Here is a 16,156-nt window from a genome sequence, read left to right on the forward strand (position 1 = left end):
GCATCTTAGACATATGACATTAATTCATATAGAAGTGAAAACAAAGCTCTGCCTCTCCTGTAGCCTCCATTACAGTCTGAGGCTGTGTTTCTAGAGAGAATCATTTTCATACCTGTCTCCTTGGTGGCCTGAGAGAGGGAACAAAAGACCAACTCAAACATAATGGAGATTTGCAACTGAATACCTTTCTTATGTGATCTACACACCAACATGAGAGCTAGCAGAGAGCATTCTATGTTAATTGTCCACTGTTAGGCACTCTGAGAAGATTGGGTTCTTTTGTGGAGATTCAGCATGTGTTTCTGTAAAAAAAAAATGTATGCCTAATTCACCAAAGACATGAGGAAAGATTGGTTTATTACATGAAATGAAAAGAGACAGCAACATTATCAATACAGCAAATACAGCCTTTTGAGTAAATACCCACCTTAATTATAGAGAGAAAAGAGAGTCCTAACTACTCAAGCCTGAAAAGTTGAGCGTGACAGTGTGCCCCAGAGCCACACTGAAAGTAGAATAAAATAAGGGACTGAGGTGGCATGAGCTGCTTGTGCGTAAAATCCAAGTCCCTCAGAGTTTGGTCAAGTTTGCAAACCTCTGTCTGTAACGGAGCCCCTTAAACATGGCTCCGTCAGTCGCTGGCAGATTCCGACAGTGGTTGCTTTCGGAATCTCTTCCAACATAAAAGCTCCTTAATGGAAACACATCTTCTGGACTCTCTGCGTGACAGTTTCCGGCGAGGAGTGGGTGTCCCTACAGGAGGTCCTGAAACCTCCCCACTGTTTTCGCTGGAAGTGTCTCTGAGCCATCCCTCCTGCTCACTTCCCCTCAGCTCACCTCCTCTCCCCCTGCTGGTTCCCTCTTCAGCTGCTGAGTCTCTCCCAACCTGTGTCAGCCCTTCCACCTCCCTTCCTTCCAATGGCAGTTCCCTGACATCCACCTCCCCTCCAGGGCCCCCTTCACCCCCTCCCGCCCCCTCCTCTATGGGCGGTGAGGAGGCAAAACCCCGGAAAGAACTTCCTTCATCATCTGTTGTATTTGCAGAGTCCTGTACTCAGCGGAAGGATGAGCAGTACGTGCCACATGCTTAACGTTGCTTTATTTTCAGTTCAAAGTTGAGAAGTTACAAATATGCATCTTGCCTCTGCGGGAGCAGAGAAGCAACCGTCCTTCTCCTCGGAACGAAGAACACCGAGAGGGCAGTGAAAAAACAGGAAACCAGTGTACGTCACATCCAGTCTCCCATTCCCGTGGGAAAACCCAACAGTACTCTGACTGTGGAATGTAAACATTGTCTTGTGACAAGCACTTCGCTGCACAGTGAAGAGAGCAGAAACCAACATCCTCCCCCTTTCTGTGAACATCACTGGGCAGCGTGTTCGTACAATATCAGTACAAACCCAACTTCTGTACATAGGTACAGTGTTGATCCCTTGATACAATCTTGGACAATACATCAGCAGGAATTTCATTACCTGGCATATAGGACACCGTTACGAGTCCCTTCTGAATATGTTCCCTAGCATGTTGCAACTTCAATTGCAAGTGCTTTGTGCTTTGCTTACAACCTTCCGAATTAAGCAAAGCCAAACATGCTTTGTTGTCCTGGTAAACCTGGATTGGACATTTGACAGGAATTTTCATGTCTTTGCACAATTGTAACAACCATTCACAATCCTTAAGTGAATAAGACAGTGCATTTAGTTCAGCTTCACAAGTACTTAAGCTAATTGTTGTTTGCTTCTTGCATGACCAATCAAATAGACCCTGGTTGTACATGTAGCAAACTCCAGACGTACTTTTCCTGTCTGTAGTGTCACTTCCAAAACTTGCATCTGCAAAAATCTCAAGACCACCAGAGTTCTGATTGTTAAATCTCAGTCTGTAATGCATAGTGCCTTTTAAATAGCGTGCTATGCGTTTCAGAGCTTTCCAATCCTTAACAGTAGGATTGTTAACTTGTCTGCTTAGCAAATTACAGCTAACAGCAATGTCAGGTCTTGAACATCTGGCAATGAAGTTTAGCTTGCCTAGCACACTTCTGTACAGTGTAGTGTCAGAAAATGCTTCTTCAGTGTCATCTACCTGATAACCTGTTGTCATTGGTGTGTCTACAGGGTTAGCATCCATCAGGTTCAGTTTGCTTAACACATCAGCAATTTTCTGTGACTGGTGTACTAGTATGTTACCACTTTGATCTCTCTCTATCTCCAGAGATAAGTAGTTGTTTACCTCACCAAGATCTTTCATGTCAAAGTGCTCTTTTAGTTGAGCTAGGGCGTTATTGTACATTGTGACATCTTTCCAAAAGAATAAAATATCATCAACATAAAACAAACAATACAGCTTCTTTTGCCCCTCCTCTTTGACAAATACACATGGATCAGCTTTCCCTTGCTGAAAACCTAGAGAAAACAATACTTCAGTGAGTTTTGTGTGCCAACACCGTGCACTTTGTTTGAGACCATAAAGGGACTTCTTTAGAGCACAAACAAATCCCTGTTTTACCTGTACGCCATCAGGTGGAAGCATATAAAGTGATTCACCTAGAGATCCGTACAAAAACGCTGTATTCACATCGTGGTGACTAACGTGTAGATTCTCCTCTGCAGCTAGCTTGAGCATAAGCCTAATGCTCTCATATCTCACAGTGGGTGAGTAGGTCTCGTGATAGTCTTCACCTGGTACCTGTGCAAAACCTCTGGCTACCAATCTGGCTTTGTGTCTGACTATCTTGCCATTTTGATCAGTCTTCGCTTTGAAGACCCATTTGCTTCCAAGCAGTTTCATTCCTGGAACTACTGGAACTAGCTCCCATGTTTTGTTCTTTTCTAAGGAATCAAGCTCAGCCTTCATGGCATTTAACCATGGCTCAGCTTCCTTAGAATCCAAATCCTGGATTTCTTGGAAACTTGAAGGTTCAAATACCTTCTTGGAGCTTTTAACAGCTGCTACTGCTGTCTTAGCAAATTCATCAGCAAATCTCTTTGGAGGTCTGCCTTTTGTGGCTCTTTGTGACCTGCGAATTAGCCTTAAGTCCTCAACACTTTCCTCTTCCTTCTTAGGAGAAAAGTGGCCTATTGTGAACAATGGTTCTTCCAATTCTTGATCAGAGCTTTCAGAGGGTTGCATAGAGGCTTTCGCACTCTTGAAATCCTCTGAATTATCCGATTCAGTTTCAGACTCAGAATCAGAACCTTCATCAGTGGGTGTGGGTTGTTGCGGCTGCTTTTGCTGTTGCCTATCCTCAGTCTCATCACTGTCATCAGGATAACATTGGAAAATTCCCACATTCTCCCCCCACTTGGCATTGTACTCAACACGTCTTGTGAGCTTAATTGCCTTAGAGTCAGTCATCATTATTCTGTAAGAACCTTTCTGATAACCTAGAAAGATACCATGCAATCCACGCTTGCCTAACTTGGAGCTTTGTGGTGAGTGAACCCACATGTCAGAACCAAAAATTTTCATGTGTTTGATGTACGGTTTCTTGCCAAACATCTTCTCATAGGGGGTACAACCAATCGCTGAAGATAACCTGCGATTGTAACTGTAAACAAAACACGAGAGAGATTCGGCCCAATAACTCTCTGGAAGATTGGCATCATGCAGCAAGGTTTTTAACCCTTGAAGCAATGTCTGATTTGCCCTTTCGCAAAGTCCATTCTGCCATGGCGAGCGAGGACTGGACAAATCGTGTTGAATTCCTTTCTCAGTCAGAAAAGCTTCAAACTGCTGAGAAGTGAATTCTCCCCCGCGATCAGTGAAAAGAGTCTTTATCTTCTTACCATGCACATTTTCCAACCAAGCACAGAATTCCTTAAACCTTGGAAAAGCCTCTGATTTCTGCATGAGATTGTATACATAAATATACCTGGAAAACGCATCAATGAGAACCATGAAGAACCTATTTCCACCCAAAGAGGGCGATAGTGGACCAACTAAATCAGCATGAACAACCTGGTATGGTTCTGTAGCTTGCCTACTAGACACCTTACCTTTCGCAGCCATTTTCACCTTGTTTGCTGCGCATGCCTTGCACTTCATGTGGTACCTGCAGGGTTTAATAGTCATACCTTCAACCAAGGCAGGCATTTTAGAAACTGCCTCAAAATGCAAATGACCAAATTTTCGGTGAAAATTGTGAATACATCCTGCATGCAAACTTTTGTTAGAACCTGCAATGCAACAAGTATCATTCTGCACAACATCATCATAATACAAAACAAACAAACGATCAACATTTTCAGCATGCAATACATAATTGTCTTTCTTTGTGATGGTGCATTTCTTGTTCTTGAAGGAAATGTCAATGTTCCGTTCATTCAGCTGCATCACACTGAGTAGATTGTGTGTGGCATCTGGAACGTACAGTACATCTTGTATCGATAAGTCCAAACTGTGAAGTACAACAGTTCCGTAGCCTTGACTGGGGATCGTGTGGTCATCCGCCTGGTGAATCGCACCTTCCTGCGGTGTAAAAGACACGAACAGTCGCTTATCGTTGCACATGTGGTGGGTAGCTGCTGAATCAACAACGAAGAAAGATCTAGACGTCTTCTGGACCTTTGCGACCTTTGGAGTGAAGCGTGAGACCATTGCCTTGTGCTGCGTTGTCCTGGAGACCGGACCTTTGCCTTTGCTTTGGCCTTTTCCACGCGATGAGCTTCCGCTGCGCTGCTCTGTCTTGGCCCTGGGATATCTGCATTCCCTCTTCATATGGCCTAGACGTCCACATGAGTAGCATTTCACTGCCTTCAAAGCTTTGGCGCCCTCTGGTGGTTCCACTGCACTTTGGGATGACGTCTGTGAAGACTCCCCCATATCCATGCAGCTAGCACCCCGGCGATCTGCTTCATTCTGGATCACGGCAGTAACATAGGCTACTGTGAGCTGAGCAGTTGGCTGAACAGCAATCTGAGTGGCAACGGACTCCCAACTTGGACCCAAAGAATGTAGTATCATGAAGGAATACACAGCCTCTGGAAAGTTGAGTCCTCTCTGTTGCAACTCATGTCTCAGATTTTGCATCTCCATCAGATGTTTACGCACATCTCCACCTTCAGCAAGAGCCATACCATGCAGCTTGGCATAATAATACATTGAGGAACCAGCCTCTGTCCTCAAGTGAGCCTCTCTTAAAGTGTCCCAAATTTCTCTGGCTGTGGTCTTTCCACGCAACAGACAGAGCTCTTCTGGGGATACTATCAATGTAAGTGTTCCCCTTGCTTTGGAATCCTTAGTAGCCCATTCATCTGTAATTGGAGCTGGGGGGTTGTCTGTAATAACATTAAACAGACCTTCTTTCCGCAGAATTGCCTCTGCATAGAGTACCCAGTCCGTGTAGTTTTTCTTATTGAGCTTAGGAATCCCAAAAGCATCAGCTAGCTTTGCATTAGCCATCTCCGCGGCGTTTAATCAAGCTGCGTCACTGCTGCTTTCAAACCTCATTCCAAAAGCACTTGTAAAAAGTACTTTCGCTTTCCCAGCCTCCAAGCCTGTGAGCCTGTGCCTTAGAGCCTTTGCCTGTATCGCGGCAAAACGGCTTTAAAAGTTCAAAGTCCAGCCATAAAACCATTAATTAGGAGCTGGCAGGCTGCCCGGAGCATGAGCACATACCTTCTCATCAATCAAACTCGACGCGCAGAGCAGATAACGCCGATCCGTTTCTCTGTTCCTCTGCCGGCATTCCATCCTTCAGTTTGACTGCGTCTTTCTGGGCCCGGAACCAAAAATGTTGTATTTGCAGAGTCCTGTACTCAGCGGAAGGATGAGCAGTACGTGCCACATGCTTAACGTTGCTTTATTTTCAGTTCAAAGTTGAGAAGTTACAAATATGCATCTTGCCTCTGCGGGAGCAGAGAAGCAACCGTCCTTCTCCTCAGAACGAAGAACACCGAGAGGGCAGTGAAAAAACAGGAAACCAGTGTACGTCACATCCAGTCTCCCATTCCCGTGGGAAAACCCAACAGTACTCTGACTGTGGAATGTAAACATTGTCTTGTGACAAGCACTTCGCTGCACAGTGAAGAGAGCAGAAACCAACACCGACGTCTCGAACATTTCTCTCCACCTGTTGCGGTTCCTGGTCTTGAAGTACTCCTCCTCCTCAGAGTCCATCTCCCCTTCCCCTTCCGAGTCCGGGAATCCTTCCAACTCCTCCTCCTCATCGGTGGTCCCAAAGTATTCCCTCCGGAACCTCTCCACAGGCTGAGGTTTCCTTGGGAACCTTTGATGGAACGTTTCTATCAATACCTCGTCATTGATATCTTCTGCCATTACCCAAGTGTTTTCTGACTCCGGTTCTCCTTCCCACGCTACCAAATACTCCACCTGATCTCCCTTCCACCTGGCGTCAAGGATTTCTGCCACATGGCTGCTGCATTCCCTTTCTTCTATGACCGGTCCCCGTGTGAACATCCCTTCTCGTCCCCCCTCATATGGTGACAGTAACGACCTGTGAAATACTGGGTGCAGTTTCATGTGGTTGGGTAACCGGAGCCTGAAAGCCACTGGGTTGACTTGTTGAATGACCTCAAAGGGACCCAATCTCCTGGGTCTTAATTTCTTACAACCCCCTTTGAACGGCAACCCTTGGGTTGACAGCCACACCCGATCTCCCACCCTTATGGTATCACCTTCCCTTCGGTTCTTGTCTGCCTGCCTCTTGTATTCTTCCTTCGCCCTTTCTAAGTTGAGTTGGAGCTGACGATGGATTGCTTCCATTTCTTCTACAAAATGCTCGGCTGCTGGGACGCTCCATCTCTCCCCTCCTCCCCCTGGGAATGCCCTGGGATGACACCCATAGTTAGCCAAGAAGGGGCTCATCCCTGTGGACACATTCTCTGCATTGTTGTAGGCAAATTCCGCCAGCGCCAACTTCTCTACCCAGTCATTCTCTCTGTCATTGACATAACACCTCAGGTATTGCTGGAGGACACCGTTTGCTCTTTCCGCCTGCCCGTTGGTTTCAGGGTGCCGGGCAGTCGAAAAATTGACCTCCACCTGCAGTAAGCTCATGAGCTTCCTCCAGAACCTGGAAGTAAATTGTTTTCCTCTGTCTGAGACCACCCTCAATGGCACCCCATGCAACCTAAAAATGTGTTCTACAAATAACTTTGCTGTCTCTTCCGCCGTGACTGCATGCGAGCAGGCTACAAAGTGGCACATCTTTGTTAGTAGGTCTACCACGACCATGATGGCTGTTTTCCCCTTGGACTTCGGCAGATCAGTCATAAAATCTATCGACACTGCCTCCCAAGGTCGTTCTGGTGTTGGTAAGGGTTCTAATAGCCCCGCCGGCGCCCGCCTCTCCCCTTTGGCTCGCTGGCATTGCTCACACCCTCTTACATACTCCCGTACATCTTCCCTCACCTTAGGCCACCAAAATTCCCTGGTGACCAACCACATGGTTTTGTGTTGTCCAAAATGCCCCGCCGTGGGGCTGTCGTGCAACTGCTTGAGTACCCTCCCCCTTAACTCTCCTTCGGGTATATACAGTGCCCCTTTGTAATACAAAGCTCCATTTCTTTCCTCAAAACCCCCTGGTTCCTCCCCCTCACCCCTAAGACCTCTGAGCTTATTCTGGGCGTATTCATCATTCTCTGTTTCCTCTACCAGTTCTCTTTGCCCCACCAATGCCACCCCACACACCCAGCGGTCCTCTGGGATGACATGTCTCTCTTCGGGTGCCCCCTCCCCTTCCAAATATTCAGGTTTGCGTGAGAGAGCGTCCGCCCTAATGTTTTCTGGACCTGGCACATAACAAATTTCAAAGTGGAATTTGGAGAACTCCTGGGCCCATCTCACTTGCCGTTGGTTGAGCACTCGTGCCGTTCTCCAATACTCTAAGTTCTTGTGGTCCGTGCACACTTGCACCTTATGTTGTGCCCCAATTAATAAATGCCTCCATCTCCTGAACGCTTCATGAATGGCTAGTAGTTCTCGACCATACACCGTGTAGTTCCTCTCAGATTTGTTCAGCTTTCGCGAGAAAAAGGCACACGGTCTCCACTCCGACTTCTCCTTCCCAGGCTGCAGAAGCACCGCCCCCACCGCCCGGTCTGATGCGTCCGTTTCCACTCGCATCGGTTTTTGTAAATCCACATGCAGGAGCTGTTCTTCCGAAGCGAACGCCCTTTTCAGTTCCTCAAAAGCTCGCTCCGCCTCCGCCGTCCAAACGAATTTCCTCTTACTGCTGAGACAGTCCGTAATGGGAGCCGTCAAGTGGGCAAAATTTCTGATGAACTTCCGATAGAAGTTTCCAAATCCAAGAAATCTCTGCACATCCTTCTTTGTTTTTGGTGTTTTCCATTCCAGTACCGCTTGGACCTTGCCAGGATCCATGGCCAATCCCTTGTCCGACAAGCAGTACCCCAGGAATTCCACCTCCTTGGTATGAAACTGACACTTCTCTAGCTTCACCCACAGCTGATTGGCTTGCAGTCTGCCCAACACTTCCCTGACGTCTTTCACATGCTGCTCCTCATTCTCTGAATATACTAACACGTCATCTAAGAAGGCCACACAATTCTTGTAAAGCAAAGGCCCCAGGACGTGGTTCATAAACGATTGAAAGCACACGGAGCCTGCTTGTAGGCCGAAGGGCATAACTAAATATTCAAATGCCCCCAAAGGGGTGAACATGGTGGTTTTCCATTCATCCCCCTTCCTTATTCGTATCAGGTTGTACGCCCCCCTCAGGTCCAGTTTAGTAAAAATCTTTCCCTTCCTGACCCTTGTCAAAATGTCATCAATTCTGGGCATAGGGAAAGTCACTGGTTCTGACACTGCATTTAAGGCCCGGAAGTCCACTACAAGTCTAGGTTTGTCCGTGTTTTTTTTATCCACAAAAAACACTGGGCTGCCCCCCACCGCCCTGGACTCTCTGATGAACCCTGTCTTCAGGTTCTTGTCAATGAACTCCCTTAGCTCCTGCATCTCTCTGTCTGACATGGCGTACAGCTTGCCTACAGGGAGCTGTGCCCCAGGGAGTAAATTGATTTGACAGTCAAAGGGTCTATGTGGGGGTAGTTTGTCTGCTTCCCTCTCGCTGAAGACGTTGCTCAGGTCAGCGTATTGTTGGGGCACCTTCCCCTTCTCCGTTACTTCCGTCCCTGCTAGAGTGGCTCTGGCCCCTCCTTGAGCCTCCCCCTCTTTGCAGTGTTCTAGACAATGTGCTGACCCAAAGGAGACCACTCTCTGATGCCAGCCCACTAGCGGATCATGTAACGCTAGCCAGCTCATCCCCAAAATAATGGGAGCTCCTCCCAAGGTAGCCACATTAAACGCTATTAGCTCAGTGTGTCTTGCTACCCTCATTATCATTGGGACGGTCTGCTGGCTGACTTCTCCTCCCAGCAGCTCCCTTCCATCGATCGTGGTCACCTGCAAAGGGTTACTTAAAGGGATAGTCTGTATCTGGTGCTCAGCAGCAAACTCCTTACTCATGAAATTGTAGGAGCTGCCTGAGTCCAATAGCACCTTTATCTTTAGTGGGTGTCCGTTTGGCAGCTCTAGTAACACCTCTATCACTAGGGCGGGTTTAGGAGGTTCCGGCGTGGGCACTTTCACTGCTCTTTGGCCTGGCTGCTGTGCCCCGACGGTGGCAGCCAGGCGTTGGCTTTTACTTGCTCCGGTACCTTTTCCTCCCTCTTCCCAACAGCTCCCGCCATTCCTTGCCATTCCTTTCTTTGGGGGCAGACTCTGGCAAAGTGACCTGGCTGTTGGCAGAGATAACATTTCTTGGCGCCCTTCCCCTCCTTCTTCCGCTCTTCACTGGGCTTTGAAACTGCGCGCGCGCGTGCGCTGTTCCAATTTCCATCGGCTCTCCCGGCGGGAACTGTGGCTCTGGAATCTCTGGAATGCGAAGCTCCCTCCAACGTTCCCCCTTCCCTTCCCGCCTCTCCAAGGCTCTCGCCTCTTGGCGCGCTCCTATGGTCAGCGCTGATTTGGTCAGCTGGTCCATAGACTCCGCCCTGGGCGCCCGGGAAAGTTCATCCTTTACCGCCGAAGAAAGCCCTTATTCAAAGAGCATTTGAATGGGTTCCGCCGATAGATCCCACCCCAATTTATGGATCAACATGGTAAACTCAGTCCAGTACTCACGAACAGATCGGCTCCCCTGTTTACACGCCATTAACTGTCTGCGTACCACTCCCTGCTCAATATCGCTGGAAAACATCAGGTCCATGGCACGGAAAAACTTCCTCGTGTCCTTCAGGATGTCATTATTCGTTGCCATCAGGGGCCTTACCCAGTCTTTCGCCCCCTTTTCGAGATGCCCAATCACAAATGCCACCCGCGATTCCTCGTCGGGAAAGTCATCAAACTGCAGATTAAGGGCATATTGCATCTCCGTCCTAAAGGCATGATAGTCCTTGGGCTCCCCCCCAAACTTCTGCACCAATCCTGGCACCTTTCTGGCGAGCGGGGTGGTTTTCCCCTTCTCTGCATCTTGAGCCCTCCTCTCCTCGAGCCTCGCCGTCTGCAGCGCTAGCTGGACCTCCAACGCCCGGTACCTTTCTTCCAGGCTTGGACCCGCTCCAGCTCCTGCTTCTCCGGTACCGGCTGGGTTGCTCATGATGCCTTCTCCTGCACAAGCTGCTTACAGGGACTGTCGGAATGCTGTGATGGGATGATGAGCTGCTTGTGCGTAAAATCCAAGTCCCTCAGAGTTTGGTCAAGTTTACAAACCTCTGTCTGTAACGGAGCCCCTTAAACATGGCTCCGTCAGTCGCTGGCAGATTCCGACAGTGGTTGCTTTCGGAATCTCTTCCAACATAAAAGCTCCTTAACGGAAACACGTCTTCTGGACTCTCTGCGTGACATTTTCCGGCGAGGAGTGGGTGTCCCTACAGGAGGTCCTGAAACTGTTGGGATTCGCAGGATACTGGATAAGTCTGCAGGCTTCAACAGGATGATGCAATACTCTGCTGGGTCAGAGTGACTCAGCAGGAGTGTGATTAGTGTAATTGGCTATCACCTGTTTTAAAAAGGAAAGCCTGTTTAACAGGGGGTGTGGTGGTTGTGCTGTAGTGTGGTGGTGCTGTGGTGGAGAGTATTCGTTTGTAAGTACTCTGTATGGACTATTTCTTTTGTAAATGCCTGTATATAGCTCACATTAAAAAGGACTGCACTGAAAAACCTGGAACTCTTAGTGTTTCGCTGAAAACGCCGCGTGGAATACGCGACAGAAACCTCCCCACTGTTTTCGCTGGCAGTGTCTCTGAGCCATCCCTCCTGCTCACTTCCCCTCAGCTCACCTCCTCTCCCCCTGCTGGTTCCCTCTTCAGCTGCTGAGTCTCTCCCAACCTGTGTGAGCCCTTCCACCTCCCTTCCTTCCGATGGCAGTTCCCTGACACATACCTAATCAGGAAGGAAGCAGAACCCAATGCCAGGGATCAGAGATTGGTGCCTAATGTGAGAGTTAAACTCTCGCATTCCAAATCCTATATCAGCAAGGCAATAGCGCCTCTTACCCATTCCTTGGTATGAGGTTCATATATGAGCATAGGGTATGAGCGTAGGGTTGATCCTTGAAAACAGAGCAGAAAGGGGATCGCATTGGGGCTTGTTAGCTACCTAATTATTGATAATGTGTGGTTTAAGCACACTCTGGGGCCAAGTACTCTCTATGGAGGGGTGAAAGGTCTGCCTGAGTGAGCAAATAATATGTTACCTCAATCCTTTTGAATCATTGGTTATTGATGCTCGTTCCTGCTTGTTCGACATGCTGCTTACACAGATAAGTTTGAAGTTGAGGGGACATGATCTTAATTTTGGAAAACCATCTGGTTAATTATACGGTTCCTGAATAATAAATGTGTCTTAAAATGAATATCATTCTCTGTGATAAGTCTGCTTCCTACTTACAGGAGAGTGATAATTAAATTTTGCTGGCCAGCACCAGATTAGTATGCAAGCATACTAGTAATTAGTAATTAGCTTAGTAAGGCAAGCATTAATGGTGCGGATGCTTGCTTGTATCTACAAGGTCACTTCTTAGACAGGAGTTTTCACCAAGGTCATAGATAACTACTGAAAGGCATATTTTATATTAGACTCATGCTAACTACACTGATGCTATGAACTGCATAAATAAACTATGGGCCAAGGACATGCTAGCACCCATTGTTACACATCGCCTTGTTATTTTATAAGAGGGCAATACAGTGGTACCTCTGGTTATGAACTTAATTCGTTCCGGAGGTCCGATCTTAAGCTGAAACTGTTCTTACCCTGAGGCATTCCTTCACTAATGGGACCCCCCACTGCACGTGTGCCTCCATTGCACGATTTCCATTCACATCCTGGGTCAAAGTTCCCGGCCAGGAGCAGCTACTTCTGGGTTAGCGGATCTCGTAACCTGAAGCGTTCCTAACCAGAGGTACCACTGTATAGAAATGCTACTATAAATCAATAAATTGTGCTACACTGAAGGGGCTCACATTTTCATCACAGCTACTTGATAACTCTAGTTTTCAATTACAGTGGTACCTCGGATTACGAACAGCCCTCTTAACGAACTATTCAGTTTGTGAACTTCTGCAAAACTGGAAGTTTACCTCGGTCTACGAACTTTACCTCGGTCTACAAATGGAAGTCAAATAGTGGAAGGGCACCGGTGGTGGAAGACCTCATTAGGGAAAGTGTGCCTTGGTTTAAGAATGGCTTCAGTTTAAGAACGGACTTCTGGAATGAATTAAGTTCATAAACCAAGGTACCACTGTAAATAGATGGTGCGGCCAATGCAAAGGAATAGGATGAATGTACAGAGCAGATCCACAATTCTGCCCAACGCTCCTGCCCAGTATACAGTGATGTTCAGATAGAAACCTAGGCACAACTCATTGTTCCATGTCCCTAAGACCCCCTCCAGACTGGGTTTTTATGGTGGGGGTCTCCTGTAACATGTTCTTGACACAACAATAGTGTATTAGTGCTGGATTTCATCTGCTCTGCTTTGTACTGTGATTCCCCCCCAACCATCCCACATAATTCCTGCCCAGGGGAGCTATCATGCCACAAAAGTGGGACAAAAATATACTAGAACATTTGTGGTTTTAAAATATCATGGGATTTCATCAGAAAGTTATGGTATATGCATGAACCACTGAGACTGCCCCAAAACTTTTGCAGGTGCAACATGCGTTGAAAGCAGGATCGCAAGCAGCATCACGAGCACAAGTAATCATCAGTGCACAATTTAAAAAAGGAAGTCTGGAGGAGCTCTTAAATATACAGTGGTACCTCTTAATTTGTACTTTATTCGTTCCAGAGGTCCATTCTTAACCTGAAACTGTTCTTAATCTGAAGCACCACTTTAGCTAATGGGGCCTCCTGCTGCTGCTGCGCCGCCGGAGCACAATTTCGGTTCTCATTCTGAAGCAAAGTTCTTAACCCGAGGTACTATTTCTGGGTTAGCGGAATCTGTAACCTGAAGCGTATGTAACCTGAAGCATATGTAACCCGAGGTACCACTGTAAATTAAAATCTGGACTTGGGAACCCTAGATATTAGCCTAGCCCAAGTGTATCATGATGTTTCTCCCAGTTCTTGCACTCAGGATCCAAAGTGAAATTGATTCAGCCAAATGACTAACCAGCCAACCAACCTGCCATCTCTCCCCAGTTGCACGCATCAACTGTTTTGATGCTATATGGGCCCGGTGAAACAAGAAATATGAGGGTGGACCGAAAACTTATTAAAAAGAAGAATAATTCCTTCTAAGTCAGACATTGTCAGGCTTCGGGGAAGCAGCTTCCTCCCTCCCTTTGCCTGTAGATAAGCAGAACAAAGCAAAAATAGTCCCTTACCATTTAAAGAGCCTTTAATGATCACAGCAAAAGAACAAAGAGTCCATTCTCAGAGTAAAGGTGCTCCCAAATAAGGTTTACACCCACTCCCTCCCAAGTCACTTCCTCATCTTGCAACCTGATCTCGCAACCCACTTTGGTTTCTGAGCTGCCACCTTATCTGCTTGTCGTGATCTTGGACTGGGCGGATGTAGGCTCTCCAACAAGAGCGAGCACTCACACTTTACACTGTGGGTGCCCTTTGAGGATATTTCACCCCTCCCATTGCAAGAATCTGCTAATGTTTCAGAAAGGAGGGGGCGGATTTGGCTCATTACTTATTCTGCTCCAGCCTGACTTCAAAGGGGGAGTCTGAGTGTTATCTGTGTATAGATAAGGTCGCTGCTCATGCAGCTGTAACACTCAGTGCAGCCCAGCATCTCCATTTAGTTTGTAGATAGTTTGTACAGTAGCTGTAGAGAATAAAAGAAAAAGAAACATACAGAGACATCACCTTGCCAACAAAGGTCCGTATAGTTAAAGCCATGGTTTTCCCAGTAGTGATGTATGGAAGTGAGAGCTGGACCATAAAGAAGGCTGATCACCGAAGAATTGATGCTTTTGAATTATGGTGCTGGAGGAGACTCTTGAGAGTCCCATGAACTGCAAGAAGATCAAACACATCCATTCTTAAGGAAATCAGCCCTGAGTGCTCACTTGAAGGACAGATCATGAAGCTGAGGCTCCAATACTTTGGCCACCTCATGAGAAGAGAAGACTCCCTGGAAAAGACCCTGATGTTGGGAAAGATGAAGGGCACAAGGAGAAGGGGACGACAGAGGACAAGATGGTTGGACAGTGTTCTCAAAGCTACAAACACGAGTCTGACCAAACTACGGGGGGCAGTGGAAGACAGGAGTGCCTGGCGTGCTCTGGTCCATGGGGTCACGAAGAGTCGGACACGACTAAACGACTAAACAACAACATTCTACAGAGCTGTCGTTTGAGTGATTCATGCTCTGCTGTGCTCCGCTGACTACTAGAAGTGAGTTCGGTGCTCACAGCTCTGAGTTGTGAGTCCACAGCACTTAGACCTGTTTCCTGTGTGGAAGGTCTCTGGAAGTGCTTTCCAGATCACCTGGCCCAGTCGGGGCTGAAGAGGTTGAGCCCAGTAGGTGGCACTGGCTCAAAGGCGAAGCTGACACCCTTTGCGGGATTGAGCGCAGCTCTTCGGACCCCAGGGAACTTACTGGTTGTATGGGCTGGCCTGCGCCTCAGTTGTTATTCTTTGGAGGTTAACGCCCAGCCTCAATTTACACTGCTGAGAGGTGGGGCCAGTTGCATAAATAGGGGAAGGAGCTGGCAGCAGCCAGGCAGGCAGTCATCTCAGGAGCTTCACCCACCCACCCACCTAACCCTCCCTTTGTTTAATGTTTCTTGTTTGCGTGGCGAGTTCCCGCCCCCCACCAGGATAAATAAAGACACAAGACACCATAGTTTAAGGTTAAATGGGCGAATTAGGCCACAACTTTATTGAATTCAGGAATGAGAGGCATTGGCTTAGGCACTGGTCCTAACGACTATCCAGCTCCAGCCTATTTGCTGGAGACACGGGGAAGGGTTAACACCATATCGGAGGAGTCTCCTGCCGAGGCACGTCGACTAGGAGCTCCCCCGGGTCACCGCTCTGGGGCGTGCCTTTGGCCCTCACCTCCATAGGCTTCGGACAGGGCCACGCCCCCCAGAGTCCATTAACGGACCACCCTTCACTCACTGGGGGGAGGTGATGGCGTTCCTCCCCCCCACATATCCTCTCAACCCCTTCTTACCAATGCCTACCGCCAATGCCGAAGAGTTGTGATGAGTTGCTACGAGGTAGGCGAAAAACCAAATGGCTGTAAATTGCCAATTGGGAAAAATTCCTACCATGCCCCTTGCAGCGACAGACCAAAGTCCATAGCAAAGTCAGAGACCTACCTAAAGCCTACCTAAAGGGAGGGAGGGTGGGAAAAACATCGGGGCTAGCCGGCGAAAAGAGGGCGAGCCCCCTCTGCGCCGGCCCTAAATAGGGTAGACCCCCTGCTCTCGCGGGGGCTGAAACCAGCCCCCGCTCACGTGGGGGTGGGCGTGAAGCCCGCAACCCCACCTCCTGGGCAGGCCGGAAGTGGCTTTGCAGGTTACCCTTTTTTCTTCCGGTTTAGCAGGTACTGCTACGGTGTTTTGACTGTTTGCTGTTGAAGAACCGGGAATAAATTTTCCTGCATTGGCAGGTTTTGTCTTCACTGTAGCAATTTGTCACACCTTTGGTGGTTTAAGGCCTTGGGCGGAATCCTTTAGCCTTTTCTTCCCTAAACAAAAAC

General features: G+C 47.9%; 2 long non-coding RNA genes across 2 annotated transcripts in view; both read right to left on the bottom strand.

The window, feature by feature from the left end:
* The window catches only part of LOC308581388, a 308,379-nt gene that overhangs the window by 147,202 nt on the left and 145,021 nt on the right, over positions 1-16,156 (bottom strand). The gene's annotated exons all lie outside the window — the stretch shown is intronic.
* The window catches only part of LOC308581401, a 31,830-nt gene continuing 15,682 nt past the window's right edge, over positions 9-16,156 (bottom strand). Inside the window, exon 4 of the long non-coding RNA XR_014005055.1 lies at positions 9-302. This is a non-coding gene — a long non-coding RNA (uncharacterized lncRNA). The remainder of the gene's footprint in view (positions 303-16,156) is intronic.

The sequence above is a fragment of the Podarcis bocagei genome, assembly GCF_964188305.1.
Source record: "Podarcis bocagei genome assembly, chromosome: 2".
NCBI lineage: Eukaryota > Metazoa > Chordata > Lepidosauria > Squamata > Lacertidae > Podarcis > Podarcis bocagei.